Consider the following 22,844-nt stretch of genomic DNA (forward strand, 5'->3'; position numbering starts at 1 on the left):
CCCACTCAATTTTTCAGAAAAGTATGCAACAGGTTTACCATCTTGTAATAACACACCTCCTAATCCAATTCCACTAGCATCACATTCAAGCTCAAAAGTCTTATTAAAATCAGGTAGTTGGAGTAAAGGAGCATGTGTCAACTTATCTTTCAATACCGTGAAGGCTTCTACCTGTGCGATACCCCAAACAAAAGGCACATCCTTCTTTGTAAGCTCGTTGAGAGGTGCAGCAATGGTGCTGAAATCTCTCATAAAACGCCTATAGAAACCAGCGAGGCCAAGGAAACTCCTCACTTGTGTGACCGTTTTGGGCTGCGGCCAACTCTCAATAGCTTCAATCTTGGCTTTATCAACTTCAATTCCCTGTGGAGTAACAACATAGCCAAGAAAAGATACTCGGTCGGTGAAAAAGGTGCACTTCCCAAGGTTACCAAACAAACGTGCATCACGTAGAGCAATAAAAAACAGCACGTAAATGTTCCAAATGTTCTTCCAAAGATTTGCTATAAATCAGTATATCATCAAAATAGACTACCACAAATCGTCCAATAAAAGCACGTAAAACTTCGTTCATTAGTCTCATGAAAGTACTAGGTGCATTAGTTAACCCAAAAGGCATGACTAACCACTCATATAAACCAAACTTAGTTTTAAATGCTGTTTTCCATTCATCTCCCAGTTTCATACGAATTTGATGGTATCCACTACGCAAATCAACTTTGGAAAATATTGTAGAGCCACTCAATTCATCAAGGATATCATCTAGCCTAGGAATAGGATGGCGATAACGAATAGTAATGTTATTAATGCCTCTACAATCAACACACATACGCGATGTACCATCCTTTTTAGGCACAAGTATAATAGGAACAACACAAGGACTAAGAGATTCGCGTATATAACCTTTGTCGAGCAGCTCCTGTACTTGACGCATAATCTCCTTCGTCTCCTCTGGATTGGTACGGTATGGTGCACGGTTGGGTAGCGATGCACCGGGAATTAAGTCAATTTGATGCTCAATCCCTCGAATAGGTGGTAATCCCGGTGGCACGTCTTGTGGAAAGACGTCAGCGAACTCCTGCAAAATGTTAGTGACAGCAAGGGGCAAAGAGTAAGGCACGTCCTCGAATGAAAATAATGCCTCTTTGCACACAAAAGCATAGCAAACGGATTTGCTGAAATCTAGCTCATCAATATCAGATATTGTGGCAAGTAAACATGCACTTTTGAATTTAATTTCAGAAACAACACTAGATGGTTTATTATTAGGTTTCATTTGTTCCTCAAATTCTTTTGCCACAATCTGATTTTCACTCTTATTTTTCTCCTATTTTGCTTTATTAGCTCTATTAATGTCATCTTTCAAAATGGAATCAGGAGTCATAGGAAGCAAAGTAATATTTTTATCCTTATGAACAAGAGTATACTGATTGTTTCTACCATGGTGTACAGAATTTTTATCAAATTGCCATGGTCTACCAAGTAATAAGGAACATGCTTGCATGGGTACCACATCACAATCAACATAATCAGCATATGTAGAGATACTAAAATGCACACGAACAGTACGTGTTACCTTAACCTTGCCGCTGTTGTTGAACCATTGGATGTAGTAAGGATGTGGATGTGGTCTTGTGGTGAGAGATACTTTGTCCACCATCTCCATGCTAGCCAAGTTGTTACAGCTCCCTCCATCTATGATGACGCGAACAGAACGTTCCTTCACAACTCCCTTTGTATGGAACAAATTATGCCTCTGATTTTGCTCTACTTGTGTGACCTGCACACTCAAAACACGTTGAGCAACTAAACATTCATACCTGTCAGCGTTTTCAGGAGCCATGTATTGCGTCTCATTTTCAGAATCATCTCCACCATGTTCTTCACGTGTAATAAGAGCCAAAGTCTCCTCATCATAGTCACTAGCGAACTCATACCCACCATCCTCAGTAGCAATCATTACACGCTGAGATTTGCATTCTCGCGCATAATGTCCTCTTCCCTTACAACGACGACAAATAATATCACTTGTGTGCCCTGTTGATGCCATGGAAGAAGAAGAGCTCTGTGCAGGCCCGGCAGGTGCGCTCTTGGCAGATAGTGGTGGTTGTGCCTGCTTTCTTGTATCACGGCTGGAGGTGGAACCTGATGGAGGTGCTGGTGCAGTGGAAGTAGAAGATGCACGCGGTGTCCATGATGAAGGTCGACCTGCAGAAAAGTTAGTTCGCGCCAATGCTTGTCGATCCTGCACTTCACGTTCAGCTTTACAAGCAAGATGGAATAAACGAGCGATATTAGTATACTCCTTATACTCTAGAATGGTCTGAATCTCTCTATTTAAACCACCCATAAAACGTGCAAGCATAGCTTCATTCTCCTCAACAATACCACATCTAATCATGCCAGTTTGTAATTCCTGATAATATTCTTCTACAGAATTTTTCCCTTGTCGTAAACGCTGCAGTTTTTGAAGCAATTCACGTTGATAATATGGTGGAACCCAACGAGTACGCATAGCAGTTTTCAAAGCAGCCCAAGTAGCTGGAATAGGATATAATCTGCAATGTTCAGACCACCATACACATGCAAAACTAGTGAAAGCACAAACAGCAGCAGCAACCGGTCTATCCTCAGGATATTGTAAACATGTAAAACGTTGTTCAGTTTCTAACTCCCAAGTAAGATATACATCAGGAATGTATCTACCCTCAAACGGTGGAATATTCAATTTCAGTTTAGGAACATGGTCATGATCTCATACCTGAGGTGGTGGTGCAGGCCTACCGTTGCGAATATATACCTGAGGTCGACCTGCTAGAGGTGGTGCTGGTGGCTGCACGTAGTTCTGATTTTGATCAACCTCATCCTCAGAATCGCCCGCATAATCGTCATCCTCCTCAGCCGCCGCAGTAGCAGGAGCCAAAGAAGCATCAACAGTAGGTGCAGCGGCACCCGAATTTTGGCCAGTCTCAATTGGAACGCGCTGTGCTCGTCCCACTTGATTTGGAAGGCGGCGTTGGAGATGTGGTTGTTGTTGTTGTAGAGCTGCGACAGGTGCAGCCGGTGGTGGTTGGGGAAGACGCTTGAGCAATTCATTAAACCTGTTATCCAGCTTTGTCTCAAACGACTTCTCCACGGCATCTATCTTCTCCATAGCCTCTTCAAATCTGTTTAGCACATCTCCCACCTGGCCACTCATCATTTGCTGAAATTTATCATGCAACCCCTTGTTCATCATGTTCTCCCAATCAGTCTCATCGGCTTGTGATCCTGCCATGGTTAGCAGCAATAGAAACACAAAAGAATATGATCCTACAGACTACTTGGAAGTGGTGGTGATGGTGGTGTGTCACAAATCCTTCAAGCGAATCTGAAATTCTTACCAGTTCTTACCCAGCAGCAGGTGGTGATCGGCAACCGTTGTAGTCAAAACTCTCAAAGCTTGGATAGAACGATTACCAGGGAGAGTCAAACACACGACGTAGATGTATGTGGAGCTGGGAAGGCTTATAATATGGTAGCAAAAATGGTGAGGACATCAATACCATTGTTACACCCACAGCCCCTGCTGCTATACATACTAGACCAATTACTAGAGCTCGCGCACGCCAATTAAATTACCAGGTACTTTAGTTTCTTGGTAATGATTCTAATGTTCATGAGAATATGATGCTGCCTAAATTGGATACATTTGTTTTGCTTACAAATGAAGGGCCTAGCTTTGAGAAGGATGAACATTGGAGCAAGAACAACCATGGAGATGATGGCATGCGCATGGGGGACAAGAACGGAGTTACAAGTGATGATTTCAGGACGTTGAAGCCACCATAATGCGTGCATGAAGCCTTGGACGAAATATACAAGATGCTACTTCATAACTTTCGTCCAGAGGCTATTCTAGGTGCGTCACCTTATTATTGGGCCAGGCCCATGTAATTTCGAAATACTTGAGTATAGGCTATTTTTAGAGTCCGTATGTGTGGGGAAACAAGAGATAGGGTTGGTTTCGGACCCCTTCCCCAAGGGCCACGAAATTCCCCCCTCTTCCTCCATATATACAACCCTTAGGGCGTCGTTTAGACTTTGGGTTTTGTTTAGATTAAAAGTTCGCCATAGCTGCAACTTCGCGTACTTCGTTTGAGTTCAACGACCAGATAAAGGCGTCACAGAACCCCACCTTGATCAATAAAGCTTTCATCTTATATTCGCAATATCCAAATTGCAATCTCAATTTCTTGCTTTTTCTTCGTTTGCTCGCAGGAAACAGACCCTCGTGGTCAGGTTGATCGTGCTCCGGCGTGGTTAACAACCTCTCGGAGTTGGTTTAGCGATTGGTAAGGCGCGACGTCCTCGCACGTTCGTAGTCGGATCGTAAAAGTCGATTTCCATCAAAGCGATATCCATCATCTCATCGAAAGACGGGACACCTTTGCCTCTATCAAAAAAGGGTCAGCAATAATCAATTCAGATATGCAAAGTTGAATAAACGCTCAACGACGGTACTGTGCTGGTCCTAGGCTAGACCGTGCTAGAGACGCGAGCCTAGAACACTAACAAAATCACGGCGCTGCACGTAAACAAGGGAGGAGCACACTCTGAATTTTTTCTCTCTTTTTTTCACTTTTTTTTGCACTTTTTTCCTCTTTTTTTTGCCCCGCAACAAATTTTTTCGAAAAAGTCTACAAATGGTCTAAAAACTGCCAAGCCAGAATTTTCTAGACTTAGTTTTTTTTTTGAAACTGGAACTATTTTTCTACTGCGGGTAACACAAAAGTTTGGGAGTCCTTCTCTGTCACGACTCGGAGTATGGCGTGATCTGGAAATCCAAAACAGAGTAACAAAATACTGGACTTGGACTAGGACTGGTAGCGGAGATGAATCTGGTGGAACTCGGACTGGTGGCGGAGATGAATCTGGTGGAACTCGGACTGGTGGCGGAGATGAATCTGGTGGAACTCGGACTGGTGGCGGATATATGTTGCAGGTGTACTCGGATTGGAGTGATGGCGGCGGATATGTGGTGGCGTATATGGACTCAGACTGGCGGTGAATATGTGGTGGTGGTATATGGCAGCGGCGATGAAGTTGGTGCGGTGGTGGTATATGGCAGCAGCGATGATGATGATGCGGTGGTGATATATGGCAGCGGCGACGTGACAACCTGTGATAGAGGCAAAGGTGTCCCGTCTTTCGATGAGATGATGGATATCGCTTTGGTGGAAGTCGACTTTGACGATCCGACTACGAACGTGCGAGGACGTCGCGCCTTAGCAATCGCTAAACCAACTCCGAGAGGTTATCGACCACGCCGGAGCACGATCAACCTGACCACGAGGGTCTGTTTCCTGCGAGCAAACGAAGAACAAGCAAGAAACTGAGATTGCAATCTGGATATTGCGAATATAAGATGAAAGCTTTATTGATCAAGGTGGAGTTCTGTGACGCCTTTGTCTGGTCGCTGAACACAAACGAAGTACGCGAAGTTGCAGCTATGGCGAACTTTTAATCTAAACAAAACCCAAGCAAAAAGCTACTAGATGGATCTACTTATATAGGAGCAAGGGGTGGCGGCCAAGGAGGTGGGAGGACGTCCCAAGACAGCCTAAAACCAACCCTAGGTCGTACAAGGCTCATGGGCCCAAGTGGAGGTGATGCAACACCTTTGGACTTGTAGTTTGACTCGGATTCTGGTGCAACGTCAGATTGTTTCGACCATAACTCAATGCTCCGGACGAATTTAAAGGTGAATCCAATTGGGTTGGAAAGAGCACGAAATCTAGTTTCCAACAAAAAAAGAATCACCCAATTCGGAGTCCGTATGAAAAAGTTGTTGGCGTTTTGAGTCAGGTATGTCTGTGCAGTCCGAATCTGAATGCAGAACGTGAGAGACTTGGACTCTATCTTCTCTTGGCCCAAAAGTGACGTGAGAGGACTTTTTGAACAGAACCTAAACTTCTCCTTTTGCCTTATCTTCATATGTGGATTGTACAAATGTCCCATACACCTGCAATTAGACAAAACACAAAAGTGTGTGAAGTATTTTTGTTCTGGATAACATAAATAGATTATTGAATAGTTTGCACTAGAAATCACCTGACAAATATGCATGTATGCAATATTTTTGGTCGTATCCAAGGTAGTCATGTCCTCATCATCCTCCCCTTCTTGAAAACAAAGCCGTCCTCGGCGTTGCTTAATCTGAAATGTGGCTAACAAAAGAGACACGGTGTACATGTTGTATATGTATATGTCATCCATTTTTACTTCCCGTGGATTTTGCACATATGACACATGTATACATGAGTAACTTTCATAGTTAATAAAATATAAAGCCAAAATATTATCACAAGAAGTAGAAGGCATGAAAGTATTGCAACTCAGTTTGCACATATAAGTGAAGCTCTTATTCATATGAAAAGATGGACAATATTCATCATTAAACCATCCCAACATTGATGAACCATCACCAAGATTAGAGGTCATATCAAAATGATTAAACATTGGCACAATTATTTTCAAACATATTTGATCCAAATCTGATTTATTCCCTGATTCACTTGATTCTTTTGCATCGATAGTTAATTCAATGGGCTCACTCAAAATTGTTTGATCACATGGCAAAGTCAAATCATCAACATAGTCCTCTAAGGTAGCTGGTGTGATCAAAGTAGTGGGTAGCTCACCGCATGGTGCACTTAAATTGACAAGACATTCATCATACTCATGTGGAAGTGGAAGATTAGTACCTTTGTCATTACCTCTTATGATCAACTCAGATGAGGTAGGCACTCTCGGTGATGATGTGTCACATGGTGGAGGTGATGTAGTCCTCACAACAACGGATGTGGTTGTCATAGTATGCTTAGTAGTTGAAGGGACAACCGTATCAACTCTTGGAATGTGCATCTCGCGCTTGTTCTCCTTGTGCGCAACACGTCGTTTTATTTCCTGTTCAGCTTTGCAAGCAAGATGAAACAAATGGTCCATAGGATAACACTCTTCATGTATTAGTATCTCCTGAATGTCACGATTTAATCCTCCCCAAAATCTATCCATAAAATCTTCTTCACTTTCTTCTAAAGAGGAATGCAGCAAGGTAGTTTGTAAAGTATCATAATATTTCGTTACGGTGTCACTACCTTGTTTTAAATGTTGCAACTTTGTAATCATGTCACGAGTATAATAAGCGGGAACGAATGTATGTCGCATGGCAAGTTTCAAATCATCCCAAGTAGTAGGTATATCATTAGGGTGTAACCGACAATATTCACTCCACCAAACATTACAGCATAACCAGTGAAAGAACCAACCGCAACCTTAACTTTTTTACGTACATCAAAATTTTTGGAAGCAAATATATTATTTAGGTCAAACTCCCATTCAATATATAAAGCAGGTCTAAAACGGCCATTAAATGGTGGTATAGAAACATTAACCTGATCATGTGCATTTGGATGTTTGTGCACCTCTCGTGACGGTTGTGGTATTTGCATAGGTGATGGCACATCTCCCACGATCGACAAACCCCATGAATTGACTCTAGATCTTGTCATGATTAGTAGAAACAAGAAACAAAATTCAAGAATAATGTTCCTATGAACTACTAGGATGTGGTGGTAAAGCGCTCACAGTAAAGCAAATATCAATATCTTACAAGTTCTTACCAAGCAGCAGGTGGTGACAGGCAACCAGCGGTGTCAAATAACTCCAAAGATTGAGTAAAGCGATTGCCAGGGGAACGTACGTATACACGGTGTAGAAATATGTGGAGCTGGGTTGGCTATATATGGTAGCAAAATATTAGCAATAATCAATTCAGAGATGCAATGTTGAATAAACGCTCAACGACGGTACTGTGCTGGTCCTAGGCTAGACCGGACTAGAGACGCGAGCCTAGAACACTAATGAGGTCACGGCGTAGCACAACTAGCATCAATGAAGGATACTAAGTAGCTCTGGACAGCAAGATATAAGTGAAGATCACAACGGCAGTAAAGATAATGATGAAAAACAACTGCCAAGCAGGATATACAACAACTCTCTCCAACTTTCCTCTTGAAAAGTTTGTGCCAATTTTCTGATAATTTTTTTCAAAGAATGCTACTAACTCAAGCTTTCCAATGCAAAAAGAATCACTCAATTCCGAGTTGATATGAGGAGTGAAAGAATTCTGAAACTGGCTTGAAAAACTGGAATAAGCTGTGTCCGCGAACTTCGGAGGGCAAAAAGACCTATTTAGAAGACGATTTTGAGGTGTCAAATATTGAACTAGTCTCTGCAACTATTTAGATGCGGCTCGTCGCTAGCTTTCATTTGAGTACTCGTGGAGTCAAAACGGACTTCGTATGAGGAAGGTATGCCTGTTTTACTAAACAGTGCACAAAACAGATTCCAATCCGAATTCAACTACGAGATTGAGTCTAGATAGATCCGAATTTTGTTTTTTTTTCTTCTCTTTTTTTTTCTCACACTTTTTTTTCTTTCTCTTTTTTTTCTGACTTCTTTTTCTTTTTTTTTCTCTTTTTTTTTCTCTATCTTTTTTTTCTCTCCCTCTTTCCAAGACAAACTAGATAAGATGCAGATTGGATCAAGCGAAGATGTGAACGACCTCAACTATGATTGTGCCAATGAACTATGGGTAGCACGTGGTGGAATTTGATGGATGGTGTGGTGGACAGCAGAGGGATAACGATGCAGCGGCGACGTGACTAATGTGAACAGAACTCGAAACTCTAAACGAACTAGACCCTAAGACCAGCAACTCGACACGACGATGCAACCGATAATTCAATAATGCAAACAATGAATAGAAAATTGCAAAGGCTCAGACTGGCTTGGACAAAAGGATGAATAGATCTAACTTTTTTGTGGCTTTTTCTAGGACAATAGGTAAGAAAATAAATCTAATCTAGGGGAAACTGGAAATTGTCACCGAGCAACCTGAAAACTGATACCACTTGATAGAGGCAAAGGTGTCCCGTCTTTCGATGAGATGATGGATATCGCTTTGGTGGAAGTCGACTTTGACGATCCGACTACAAACGTGCGAGGACGTCGCGCCTTAGCAATCGCTAAACCAACTGATGAGGACAAGGAAACACGAAACGGAAAATATATGGATCTCTAAAACAAACCGACTATGAAAAGAACTCGGATTGGTGGTGGATATATGGCGGTGGTATATGGCAGCGGTGGTGGTATATGGATACGGATTCAAAGCGGTGGCGGATAAGCAATGGTGGTAGATGGCAAGGCGATGATGATGGTGCGGCGGCGGCGTGACAACTTATGACCAGAACTCGAAACTCTAAAAGACTAGACTCTAAGACCAGCAACTTGACACGACGATGCAACCACAAATTCAACAAAGCAAAAACCCTAAAAAGATTATGCAAAGGCTCAGATTGGTTCGGATATGATGAACTAACCCTAATTTTTTTTTGTGGCTTTTTCGTGGACTGTAGGTATGAAGAACAGACTCGATCTAAACTACGAAAAACTGTAAAATCTCACCGAGCAACCTGGAAATCTGATACCACTTGATAGAGGCAAAGGTGTCCCGTCTTTCGATGAGATGATGAATATCGCTTTGATGGAAGTCGACTTTGACGATCCGACTACGAACGTGCGAGGACGTCGCGCCTTAGCAATCGCTAAACCAACTCCGAGAGGTTATCGACCACGCCGGAGCACGATCAACCTGACCACGAGGGTCTGTTTCCTGCGAGCAAACGAAGAACAGGCAAGAAACTGAGATTGCAATCTGGATATTGCGAATATAAGATGAAAGCTTTATTGATCAAGGTGGGGTTCTGTGACGCCTTTGTCTGGTCGCTGAACACAAACGAAGTACGCGAAGTTGCAGCTATGGCGAACTTTTAATCTAAACAAAACCCAAAGTCTAAACGACGCCCTAAGGGCTGTATATATGGAGGAAGAGGGGGGGAATTTCGTGGCCCTTGAGGAAGGGGTCCGAAACCAACCCTATCTCTTGTTTCCCCACACATACGGACTCTAAAAACAGCCTATACTTATGTATTTCGAAATTACATGGGCCTGGCCCAATAATAAGGTGACGCAGCACCTAGAATAGCCTCTGGACGAAAGTTATGAAGTAGCATCTTGTATATTTCGTCCAAGGCTTCATGCACGCATTATGGTGGCTTCAACGTCCTGAAATCATCACTTGTAACTCCGTTCTTGTTCCCCATGCGCATGCCATCATCTCCATGCTTGTTCTTGCTCCAATGTTCATCCTTCTCAAAGCTAGGCCCTTCATTTGTAAGCAAAACAAATGTATCCAATTTAGGCAGCATCATATTCTCATGAACATTAGAATCATTAGCAAGAAACGAAAGTACCTGGTAATTTAATTGGCGTGCGCGAGCTCTAGTAATTGGTCCAGTATGTATAGCAGCAGGGACTGTGGGTGTAATAATTGTATTGATGTCCTCATCACCAACTACGAGAGGTTATCGACCACGCCGGAGCACGATCAACCTGACCACGAGGGTCTGTTTCCTGCGAGCAAACGAAGAACAAGCAAGAAACTGAGATTGCAATCTGGATATTGCGAATATAAGATGAAAGCTTTATTGATCAAGGTGGAGTTCTGTGATGCCTTTGTCTGGTCGCTGAACACAAACGAAGTACGCGAAGTTGCAGCTATGGCGACTTTTAATCTAAACAACCCGAAAAAGAGTCTGGAGACCCCCGGGCAGTTTTTAGGCCAAAATTTCGGCAACCCGAAATATTTTTTCCCTATCCTATTTTTAGGCCCCGGGTAGTGTTTTGAGACACTCGCCATCATAGTGATTTTTTGTCGCACTTTTTCGTCGTCGCTGCCCTGATTTCCGAAAAAAAAAATAGTCAAAAAATTTTGTGCCCATCCTGTCAGTTTGACCTGGGAAGAGTTTTGAGACACTCGCCATTATAGTGATTTTTTCGCAAAAAAAAAAAAAAAAAAGGAGGAGCGCAAAAAAAAAGAGCGCAAAAAAAAAAAAAAAAAGAGCGAAAAAAAAAATTCCTGAGTGTGCTTTTCCCTTGTTTACGTGCAGCGCCGTGATTTTGTTAGTGTTCTAGGCTCGCGTCTCTAGCACGGTCTAGCCTAGGACCAGCACAGTACCGTCGTTGAGCGTTTATTCAACTTTGCATCTCTGATTGATTATTGCTTACCATTTTGCTACCATATTATAAGCCTTCCCAGCTCCACATAAGTCTACATCGTGCGTTTGACTCTCCCTGGTAATCGCTATATCCAAGCTTTGAGAGTTTTTGACTACAACGGTTGCCGATCACCACCTGCTGCTGGGTAAGAACTGGTAAGAATTTGAGATTCGCTTGAAGGTTTTGTGACACACCACCATCCCACCACTTCTAGTAGTCTGCAGGATCATATTCTTTTGTGTTTCTATTGCTGCTAACCATGGCAGGTTCACAAGCCGATGAGACTGATTGGGCGAACATGACGAACAAGGAGTTGCATGATAAATTTCAGCAAATGATGAGTGGCCAGGTGGGAGATGTGCTAAACAGATTTGAAGAGGCTATGGAGAAGATAGATGCCGTGGAGAAGTCGTTTGAGACAAAGCTGGATGACAAGTTTACTGAATTACTCAAGCGTCTTCCCCAACCACCACCGGCTGCACATGTCGCACCTCTACAACAACAACAACCACATCTCCAACGCCGCCTTCCAAATCAAGTGGGACGGGCACAGCGCGTTCCAATTGAGATTGGTCAAAATTCGGGTGCTGCTGTCCCTACTGTTGATGCTTCTTTGGCTCCTGCTCCTGCGGCGGCTGAGGAGGATGACGATTATGCGGGCGATTATGAGGATGAGGTTGATCAAAATCAGAACTACGTGCAGCCACCAGCACCACCACCAGCAGGTCGACCTCAGGTATATATTCGCAACGGTAGGCCGGCACCACCACCTCAGGTACGAGATCATGACCATCTCCCTAAACTGAAATTGAATATTCCACCATTTGAGGGTAGATATGTTCCTGATATATATCTTACTTGGGAGTTAGAAACTGAACAACGATTTACATGTTTACAATATCCTGAGGAGAGACGTGTTCCTGCTGCTGTTTGTGCTTTCACTAGCTTTGCATGTGTTTGGTGGTCTGAACATTGTAGATTATATCCTGTTCCAGCTACTTGGGCTGCTTTGAAAACTGCTATGCGTACTCGTTGGGTTCCACCATATTATCAACGTGAATTACTTCAAAAATTGCAGCGTTTACGACAAGGAAAAAATTCTGTAGAAGAATATTATCAGGAATTACAAACTGGCATGATTAGATGTGGTATTGTTGAGGAGAATGAAGCTATGCTTGCACGTTTTATGGGTGGATTAAATAAAGAGATTCAGACCATTCTAGAGTATAAGGATTATAATAATATCACTCGTTTATTCCATCTTGCTTGTAAAGCTGAACGTGAAGTGCAGGATCGACAGCCATTGGCGCGAACTAACTTTTCTGCAGGTCGACCTTCATCATGGACACCGCGTGCATCTTCTACTTCCACTTCACCATCACCTCCATCAGGTGCCACCTCCAGCCGTGATACAAGAAAGCAGGCACAACCACCACTCTCTGCCAAGAGCACACCTGCCGGGCCTGTGCAGAGCTCTTCTTCTTCCATGGCATCGACAGGGCACACAAGTGATATTATTTGTCGTCGTTGTAAGGGAAGAGGACATTTTGCGAGAGAATGCAAATCTCAGCGTGTCATGATTGCTACTGAGGATGGTGGGTATGAGTCCGCTAGTGACTATGATGAGGAGACTTTGGCTCTTATTACACGTGAAGAACATGGTGGAGATGATTCTGAAAATGAGACGCAATACATGGCTCCTGAAGACGCTGACAGGTATGAATGTTTAGTTGCTCAACGTGTTTTGAGTGTGCAGGTCACACAAGCAGAGCAAAATCAGAGGCATAATTTGTTCCATACAAAGGGAGTTGTGAAGGAACGTTCTGTTCGCGTCATCATAGATGGAGGGAGCTGTAACAACTTGGCTAGCATGGAGATGGTGGAGAAGCTATCTCTCACCACAAGACCACATCCACATCCTTACTACATCCAATGGTTCAACAACAGCGGCAAGGTTAAGGTAACACGTACTGTTCGTGTGCATTTTAGTATCTCTACATATGCTGATTATGTTGATTGTGATGTGGTACCCATGCAAGCATGTTCCTTATTACTAGGTAGACCATGGCAATTTGATAAAAATTCTGTACACCATGGTAGAAACAATCAGTATACTCTTGTTCATAAGGATAAAAATATTACTTTGCTTCCTATGACTCCTGATTCCATTTTGAAAGATGACATTAATAGAGCTAATAAAGCAAAACAGGAGAAAAATAAGAGTGAAAATCAGATTGTGGCAAAGGAATTTGAGCAACAAATGAAACCTAATAATAAACCATCTAGTGTTGTTTCTGAAATTAAATTGAAAAGTGCATGTTTACTTGCCACAAAATCTGATATTGATGAACTAGATTTCAGCAAATCTGTTTGCTATGCTTTTGTGTGCAAAGAGGCATTATTTTCATTCGAGGACGTGCCTTCCTCTTTGCCCCCTGCTGTCACTCACATTTTGCAGGAGTTCGCTGACGTCTTCCCACAAGACGTGCCACCGGGATTACCACCTATTCGAGGGATTGAGCATCAAATTGACTTAATTCCCGGTGCATCGCTACCCAACCGTGCACCATACCGTACCAATCCAGAGGAGACGAAGGAGATTATGCGTCAAGTACAGGAGCTGCTCGACAAAGGTTATATACGCGAATCTCTTAGTCCTTGTGCTGTTCCTATTATACTCGTGCCTAAAAAGGATGGTACGTCGCGTATGTGTGTTGATTGTAGAGGCATTAATAATATTACTATTCGTTATCGTCATCCTATTCCTAGGCTCGATGATATGCTTGATGAATTGAGTGGCTCTACAATATTCTCCAAAGTTGATTTGCGTAGTGGATACCATCAAATTCGTATGAAATTGGGAGATGAATGGAAAACTGCATTTAAAACTAAGTTTGGTTTATATGAGTGGTTAGTCATGCCTTTTGGGTTAACTAATGCACCTAGTACTTTCATGAGACTAATGAACGAAGTTTTACGTGCTTTCATTGGACGATTTGTGGTGGTCTATTTTGATGATATACTGATTTATAGCAAATCTTTGGAAGAACATTTGGAACATTTACGTGCTGTTTTTATTGCTCTACGTGATGCACGTTTGTTTGGTAACCTTGGGAAGTGCACCTTTTGCACCGACCGAGTATCTTTTCTTGGCTATGTTGTTACTCCACAGGGAATTGAAGTTGATAAAGCCAAGATTGAAGCTATTGAGAGTTGGCCGCAGCCCAAAACGGTCACACAAGTGCGGAGTTTTCTTGGACTCGCTGGTTTCTATAGGCGTTTTGTGAGAGATTTTAGCACCATTGCTGCACCTCTCAACGAGCTTACAAAGAAGGATGTGCCTTTTGTTTGGGGTACCGCACAGGAAGAAGCCTTCACGGTATTGAAAGATAAGTTGACACATGCTCCTTTACTCCAACTTCCTGATTTTAATAAGACTTTTGAGCTTGAATGTGATGCTAGTGGCATTGGATTAGGAGGTGTGTTATTACAAGATGGCAAACCTGTTGCATACTTTTCTGAAAAATTGAGTGGGCCTAGTCTGAATTATTCTACTTATGATAAAGAACTATATGCTCTTGTTCGGACTTTAGAAACATGGCAACATTATTTATGGCCCAAAGAATTTGTTATACATTCTGATCATGAATCTTTGAAACATATTAAAAGTCAAGCTAAACTGAATCGTAGACATGCTAAATGGGTTGAATTCATTGAAACTTTCCCTTATGTCATTAAACACAAGAAGGGTAAAGAAAATGTTATTGCTGATGCATTGTCTCGTCGCTATACTATGCTTTCACAACTTGACTTCAAAATATTTGGTTTGGAGACCATCAAAGATCAATATGTGCATGATGCTGATTTTAAAGATGTATTGCAGAATTGTAAAGAAGGAAGAACCTGGAACAAGTTTGTCGTTAATGATGGATTTGTGTTCCGTGCTAACAAGCTATGCATTCCAGCTAGCTCTCTTCGTCTTTTGTTGTTGCAGGAGGCGCATGGAGGAGGATTAATGGGACACTTTGGCGTGAAGAAGACGGAGGACGTACTTGCTACACATTTCTTTTGGCCAAAGATGAGACGGGATGTTGAGCGTTTTGTTGCTCGCTGCACTACATGTCAAAAAGCTAAGTCACGACTCAATCCTCATGGTTTATATATGCCTTTGCCTGTACCTAGTGTTCCTTGGGAGGATATATCTATGGACTTTGTTTTAGGTTTACCTCGAACAAAGAAGGGGAGGGATAGCATATTTGTTGTCGTGGATAGATTCTCGAAAATGGCGCACTTTATACCATGTCATAAAAGCGATGATGCTGTTAATGTTGCTGATTTGTTCTTTCGTGAAATTATTCGCTTGCATGGTGTGCCAAATACTATTGTTTCAGATCGTGATACTAAATTTCTTAGCCACTTTTGGAGATGTTTATGGGCTAAGTTGGGGACTAAACTGCTTTTTAGTACTACTTGTCACCCCCAAACTGATGGACAAACTGAAGTAGTCAATAGAACATTGTCTACTATGCTTAGGGCTGTTTTGAAGAATAATAAGAAAATGTGGGAAGACTGCTTGCCTCATATTGAGTTTGCTTATAATCGTTCATTGCATTCTACTACTAAGATGTGCCCTTTTGAAATTGTGTATGGTTTCCTACCTCGTGCACCTATTGATTTGTTGCCTCTTCCATCTTCGGAGAAGGTTAATTTTGATGCTAAACAACGTGCTCAATTGATCTTAAAAATGCATGAGTTAACTAAGGAAAACATTGAGCGTATGAATGCTAAATATAAATTTGCTAGAGATAAGGGTAGAAAACATGTTGTGTTTGCACCTGGAGATCTTGTTTGGTTACATTTGCGTAAGGATAGATTTCCTGATTTGCGCAAATCAAAGCTAATGCCACGTGCTGATGGTCCTTTTAAGGTGTTAGAGAAAATAAATGATAATGCATATAAACTTGAGCTGCCTGCAGATTTTGGGGTTAGTCCCACTTTTAATATTGCAGATTTGAAGCCTTATTTGGGTGAGGAAGATGAGCTTCCGTCGAGGACGACTTCATTTCAAGAAGGGGAGGATGATGAGGACATCAATACAATTATTACACCCACAGTCCCTGCTGCTATACATACTGGACCAATTACTAGAGCTCGCGCACGCCAATTAAATTACCAGGTACTTTCGTTTCTTGCTAATGATTCTAATGTTCATGAGAATATGATGCTGCCTAAATTGGATACATTTGTTTTGCTTACAAATGAAGGGCCTAGCTTTGAGAAGGATGAACATTGGAGCAAGAACAAGCATGGAGATGATGGCATGCGCATGGGGAACAAGAACGGAGTTACAAGTGATGATTTCAGGACGTTGAAGCCACCATAATGCGTGCATGAAGCCTTGGACGAAATATACAAGATGCTACTTCATAACTTTCGTCCAGAGGCTATTCTAGGTGCTGCGTCACCTTATTATTGGGCCAGGCCCATGTAATTTCGAAATACATAAGTATAGGCTGTTTTTAGAGTCCGTATGTGTGGGGAAACAAGAGATAGGGTTGGTTTCGGACCCCTTCCTCAAGGGCCACGAAATTCCCCCCCCTCTTCCTCCATATATACAGCCCTTAGGGCGTCGTTTAGACTTTGGGTTTTGTTTAGATTAAAAGTTCGCCATAGCTGCAACTTCGCGTACTTCGTTTGTGTTCAGCGACCAGACAAAGGCGTCACAGAACCCCACCTTGATCAATAAAGCTTTCATCTTATATTCGCAATATCCAGATTGCAATCTCAGTTTCTTGCCTGTTCTTCGTTTGCTCGCAGGAAACAGACCCTCGTGGTCAGGTTGATCGTGCTCCGGCGTGGTCGATAACCTCTCGGAGTTGGTTTAGCGATTGCTAAGGCGCGACGTCCTCGCACGTTCGTAGTCGGATCGTCAAAGTCGACTTCCATCGAAGCGATATTCATCATCTCATCGAAAGACGGGACACCTTTGCCTCTATCACTGTGCAGTCCGAATCTGAATCCAGAACGTGAGAGATTTGGACTCTATCTTCTCTTGGCCCAAAAGTGACGTGAGAGGACTTTTTGAACAGAACCTAAACTTCTCCTTTTGCCTTATCTTCATATGTGGATTGTACAAATGTCCCATACACCTGCAATTAGACAAAACACAAAAGTGTGTGAAGTATTTTTGTTCTGGATAACATAAATAGATTATTGAATAGTTTGCACTAGAAATCACCTGACAAATATGCATGTATGCAATATTTTTGGTCGTATCCAAGGTAGTCATGTCCTCATCAACCTGTGAACAGATCTCGAAACTCTAAAGGACTAGACGCTAAGACCAACAACTTGACACGACGATGCAACCGCAAATTCAACAAAGCAAACACAGAAAAGATTATGCAAAGGCTCAGATTGGTTCGGATAGGATGAACTAACCCTAATTTTTTTTGGCTTTTTCGTGGACTATAGGTATGAAGAACAAACTCGATCTAAACTACGAAAAACTGTAAAATCTCACCGAGCAACCTGGAAATCTGATACCACTTGATAGAGGCAAAGGTGTCCCGTCTTTCGATGAGATGAAGGATATCGCTTTGGTGGAAGTCGACTTTGACGATCCGACTACGAACGTGCGATGACGTCGCGCCTTAGCAATCGCTAAACCAACTCCGAGAGGTTATTGACCACGCCGGAGCACGATCAACCTGACCACGAGGGCATGTTTCCTGCGAGCAAACGAAGAACAAGCAAGAAACTGAGATTGCAATCTGGATATTGCGAATATAAGATGAAAGCTTTATTGATCAAGGTGGGGTTCTGTGACGCCTTTGTCTGGTCGTTGAACACAAACGAAGTACGCGAAGTTGCGGCTATGGCGAACTTTTAATCTAAACAAAACCCAAAGTCTAAACGACACCCTAAGGGCTATATATTTGGAGGAAGAGGGGGGAATTTCGTGGCCCTTCGGGAAGGGGTCCGAAACCAACCCTATCTCTTGTTTCCCCACACATACGGACTCTAAAAACATCCTATACTCAAGTATTTCGAAATTACATGGGCCTGGCCCAATAATAAGGTGACGCAGCACCTAGAATAGCCTCTGGACGAAAGTTATGAAGTAGCATCTTGTATATTTCGTCCAAGGCTTCATGCACGCATTATGGTGGCTTCAACGTCCTGAAATCATCACTTGTAACTCCGTTCTTGTTCCCCATGCGCATGCCATCATCTCCATGGTTGTTCTTGCTCCAATGTTCATCCTTCTCAAAGCTAGGCCCTTCATTTGTAAGCAAAACAAATGTATCCAATTTAGGCAGCATCATATTCTCATGAACATTAGAATCATTACCAAGAAATGGAAGTACCTGGTAATTTAATTGGCGTGCGCGAGCTCTAGTAATTGGTCCAATATGTATAGCAGCAGGGGCTGTGGGTGTAACAATGGTATTGATGTCCTCATCAGATATGGTGCCGTAGCCGAGCCCCATACATGCTCTCTAGATGGATATGGTGGCTAATGGTGCCACCGGACTTTATTTTAGACATGGTTTCAGATGCATATTATGATCTACATAATTAAGTCTGACATGCTCTTAATAACAAAAAAACAAAATATCGTGTATACAATTTTTATTGCAACAAAAACGTGTTTATAATACCCGCATGTCAAAAAATCAATGTGTTGTGCCGTAGGCTATATACAGAAGGAAAATTCCACGATATGTACAAATAAATTTGACATGGGCAAGTCCAACAATAAAAGGATTTACACGGCAATAATCAAGGAAAAAAAAGCCAACGCGTGCACTATTTTCTAGGCCTTTTTATCTTTGTGGGCCTTCGACACTCAACGCAATGAGACGGCCCAACCAGAGCTTAGTTTCAATTTGGGCCCTAGAACTACATTTTTTCTGCGGTCGGTGTTGTCTGACGAAACTGAAGAAACTGAAAGTGTACACAACTGACGAAACTGACATGATCCACAAATTAAGCAACACAGAGCATAGAGCACATGATCCACAAATTAAGCAACACAGAGCATAGAGCACATGATCCACAAATTTAAGCAAATCGTAGAGCACATGATCCACAAATTTAACCAAATCCTAGAGCACATGACACCACACTAATAACATCTCTAACGAGTGATGACCAGCAAGTAAGCAAATCCTAGAGGAACTACACAAAAATAAAAGGGATAAAATCCTAAAGCTATCAGATTCGCCTGCTTGTTCAATTGAACATCTGCTTCATGTTCCTGCTCATCTTCTTTATTTCCCCCTTCAGATCTGCCTCCCCAACTGCCAGAGCAGCACTTTCGAAGACCAAATTCGTTGGTGCTGACGACAAATTGAGCTCCCGGGTTGGGGCCCCATTGAATTGAATCCGCTTAATGTAGTCATCCAACCATTCAAAATGTGTGCATTTCTTCATGATCTGAAATGAAAACATGAACCCTACATCCAAGATCCAAAAAGAATTAAAAGCAAATAGAAAAATAAATCAGAGAAAAATCATGAGATCTAACCTGCCCCTCTGGCTTGCTCTCGCATTTCATGAACTCGCGCCCATAGTTGCCATTCTTGACCTCCTTCGAAGTCAACTGTATAAGTGGCGCGCTGCGTGGGCAGTCAGGACATCTCTCCATGGGAAGTGGACCATACTGGGTCCACGAGGGGCAGGAGGCTGAAGTGGAGCTCGACATATCGCCCAAATTCACTGGAGAAGAAGAAGCAGAGGAGTGGCTCCTCTCGTCGCCGGAGAAAAAGAAGGAGAGGAGGAGTGGCTCCTCTCGTCGCTGCAGAATAAGCACCAGAAGAAAGGGGAGGCACAACCAACAAGTCTCACGGATCGCCTCTCGCGGATCGCCCCACGATCCAACGATGCGGAGCCGTCCATGTGATCCAACGGCGTGGAGCCTGCACGCAGCCTGCCCTCGGAATTCCTTCTAGAAGATCACATCTGAGGGCTGTCGCTTGGCACTAGGGTATGATCGGACGACTGACGTTCGGAGCTAGGGTTAGGCAAAACCCCGCGGGGTTTAGAGGTGTTTTGAGATGGTCAACGGGGTTTCAAAGGCTTTGACTGAGCATAACTAATTTTAAAAAAATTGAAAAATATGAAACCTTCGCCATTCGTCGTTTTATAGGACACACTAACGAAGAAAAATACTAGCTTGGTATACGTACATTTAGAGAGAAAAAAACCTAGCTAGCACGATCGAGGTCAAATGAGCACCATTAATTAAAAAAATCAAAAAAATATATAAAACCTGCACACAATGTTGTCTTGTGTGACATGTTACCAACCAAAAATCATAAACTTTGTCTATGGACATTTTCATGAAAAAACCTTCAAACATATGAGCTATCACGTACAACGTTTCATAGTGACCAAGGAGAGGAGGTAGGGTTTCCCTTTGGTTTTTGAAAATTAAAAAATAAATCAAAAAAATCACCAAAGCTTGATTTCAAAGTGAATACGAAGGATCTGAACTTAGTTTTCCATTTTCATATGGTAAACGTGTTTTAATGGTTTTTCTATTAAAGTATTTTTTTAAAAAAATGTAAAAATAGAAAGATTATTTCAATAAATAGTGGTTCTTCGAAGCTACACTATATAGATTGAATTGGTGTTAATAAAAAATATTTGGCTCATTTGGAGTAGGTCCAAAAAAAACTTGATTACAAATGGGGCTGTTTACCCTAGCTTGGGAGCTCATTTGGAGCACATTTCTCATGACTACAAGTTTTACCACGCAAAAGAGATTAGATGATGAGGACATCAATACCATTGTTACACCCACAGCCCCTGCTGCTATACATACTGGACCAATTACTAGAGCTCCCGCACGCCAATTAAATTACCAGGTACTTTTGTTTCTTGGTAATGATTCTAATGTTCATGAGAATATGATGCTGCCTAAATTGGATACATTTGTTTTGCTTACAAATGAAGGGCCTAGCTTTGAGAAGGATGAACATTGGAGCAAGAACAAGCATGGAGATGATGGCATGCGCATGGGGGACAAGAACGGAGTTACAAGTGATGATTTCAGGACGTTGAAGCCACCATAATGCGTGCATGAAGCCTTGGATAAAATATACAAGATGCTACTTCATAACTTTCGTCCAGAGGCTATTCTAGGTGTTGTGTCACCTTATTATTGGGCCAGGCCCTTGTAATTTCGAAATACTTGAGTATAGGCTGTTTTTAGAGTCCGTATGTGTGGGGAAACAAGAGATAGGGTTGGTTTCGGACCCCTTCCCCAAGGGCCACGAAATTCCCCCCTCTTCCTCCATATATACAGCCCTTAGGGCGTCGTTTAGACTTTGGGTTTTGTTTAGATTAAAAGTTCGCCATAGCTGCAACTTCGCGTACTTCGTTTGTGTTCAACGACCAGACAAAGGCGTCACAGAACCCCACCTTGATCAATAAAGTTTTCATCTTATATTCGCAATATCCAGATTGCAATCTCAGTTTCTTGCTTGTTCTTCGTTTGCTCGCAGGAAACAGACCCTCGTGGTCAGGTTGATCGTGCTCCGGCGTGGTCAATAACCTCTCGGAGTTGGTTTAGCGATTGCTAAGGCGCGACGTCATCGCACGTTCGTAGTCGGATCGTCAAAGTCGACTTCCACCAAAGCGATATCCATCATCTCATCGAAAGACGGGACACCTTTGCCGCTATCATCAGATTAATCACCTAACGTTTATAATAGTTCAGCAAACTGTGCTACTCACACCACAGGGGAACAAACTTCAAGTGTTGGTTCAAATTCAAAGTTTACCTAAAATTAAAATTTTGCGTCAGTAGTTCAAATTCAAAGTTTACAAATAGAATTATTGCACCTTACAAGTTTTCACAGTAGTTCAAATTTACGACAAATCCTTATTACAAATCCTTAAAGTTCAAAGTTTATGACTTGCATTCAAGTTCAAATTCAAATTTTTGCCTTGCTCCTTGTGTTCTGGGATGGGTTAACGGTCTTGCTTCTGGTTTTCCTGGCTGGGATATTTTGTGCTTTTGAAAGCTTTGTCTTATTGCTTCTGATCTTCACTTCTGGTGGTGGCGGTTTTGTTGAGCTTTGACTGATCGAGCAAGTGATGACCAGTTGAAGGTCATCTGTGGGTTCAGTAATCTTTAAAGGAACTTCAGACAAAATAACTTCCTCCTCTCTTATAGCTTCAAAACCTTCATAAGCCATGGTTTAAAATTCTGCATCAGATGATGGTTCAACCGAAGTTTCTTCCTCTCTAGGTCTTTTCTATCTTGTGCCTCTAATTATCCTAGAGCTGGGTCAAACAGAAATAAGCTTAGCCATCGATAAAAAAGAGAACAAATGCAAAAAATGGAAAGATTTCACACATACCAAGCTGCTACTTCAGTTGCTTCACTCTCTACACTTGCTGCATTCTCCTCTGCTACTGCATTCTCCTCTAAACTTGCTGCATTCTCCTCTGCTGCTGCATTCTCCTCTGCATTTGCTGCTGCCCATTGTTCCTCTTCTCCAAATGACGCATCAACTGGATTGGTACAATGCCTAGCAATATGCCCTAGGATACCACATCTTTTGCACTTACACTATTTTTTACACGACCCACTTCACCAGCTCTTATCCTGTTTTTCCTTGGTCTTCCTGGTAGTCTAGTCAGTACAGGAGAACAGAGTCTGA

This window comes from Aegilops tauschii, chromosome 5 (genome assembly GCF_002575655.3).
Source record: "Aegilops tauschii subsp. strangulata cultivar AL8/78 chromosome 5, Aet v6.0, whole genome shotgun sequence".
Taxonomy (NCBI): domain Eukaryota; kingdom Viridiplantae; phylum Streptophyta; class Magnoliopsida; order Poales; family Poaceae; genus Aegilops; species Aegilops tauschii.